General features: G+C 62.1%; 1 protein-coding gene across 1 annotated transcript in view; it reads left to right on the top strand.

The window, feature by feature from the left end:
• Positions 1 to 248, top strand: part of VOLCADRAFT_92015 (uncharacterized protein) — a gene marked incomplete at both ends in the record, with an annotated part of 20,431 nt that overhangs the window by 8,435 nt on the left and 11,748 nt on the right. The window lies entirely within an intron of this gene.

Here is a 248-nt window from a genome sequence, read left to right as displayed (position 1 = left end):
GTGGGGTTTAGGGTTGGGGGCGGGGGTTAGGGTTGGGGTGGGGGGTTAGGGTTGGGGGGAGACCAACAAAGGACTTGCACACGCCCTCTCGATGATTCCCTTGCCGCCCTCCACCGTCCATTCGGGCCCCCCGAGAGTCCATGTGAGCCAACCCCCCGCTTAACCCTTCCCACCCGCCCCTCCAATCCGCCGTTGCCAAGCTATTATCCCGGAGTATGGGGGTATCCGTCTATATCTGGTATACCAGC

Source organism: Volvox carteri, assembly GCF_000143455.1.
Source record: "Volvox carteri f. nagariensis unplaced genomic scaffold VOLCAscaffold_24, whole genome shotgun sequence".
Taxonomy (NCBI): domain Eukaryota; kingdom Viridiplantae; phylum Chlorophyta; class Chlorophyceae; order Chlamydomonadales; family Volvocaceae; genus Volvox; species Volvox carteri.
Note: the sequence above shows the minus strand (reverse complement) of the source record. Positions and strands in the feature narration are given on the sequence as shown.